Source organism: Meleagris gallopavo, chromosome 14 (assembly GCF_000146605.3).
Source record: "Meleagris gallopavo isolate NT-WF06-2002-E0010 breed Aviagen turkey brand Nicholas breeding stock chromosome 14, Turkey_5.1, whole genome shotgun sequence".
Classification (NCBI taxonomy): Eukaryota; Metazoa; Chordata; class Aves; order Galliformes; family Phasianidae; genus Meleagris; species Meleagris gallopavo.
In genome coordinates this window covers 102991-103490 of record NC_015024.2, presented here as the reverse complement: position 1 = coordinate 103490, position 500 = coordinate 102991, and positions in this window count along the sequence as shown.

Genomic DNA, 500 nt, shown 5'->3' with positions numbered 1-500 from the left:
AAAAAAGATCCTTTTCACAGTGCAAAGTGATTCTACACATGCTGGGCAAAACAAGGTGCACTGGCTGTTCCCCAAGAGCAATGTTCTGTGAGCATCTTCCATGCCATCATTCCTGAAGTCCCTTTGCACATGCAGCAGAGAAGGTGGACTGGGCTTAGAAGGTATTTTTCATCTCCCCATCTTGCAATTCTGTTTCATGCAGACAGTTGACAATTCAGTTTGCTCACTGACCTGTGCTGACTCTTCATTACTAACAAAACCCATATCACCCCAAAGACTGAGTACAGAAGAAAAGCTCATTTACTTGGCAAATAGGGCAACTTCCATTTAATCATTTTAGAGCGTGCTACTTGAGGAATAGGATATTCATCACTATCCTAGAAGGGGGCAGTTTTGAATAATGCTGCACAGTTCACCAGCCTGTGTATGCTTTGGAGAGGTTCTCCGAGGGATGCTGTCCCTTTTTTGGGAAGCAAGGCTGTGGTGAACATGATGCTGCT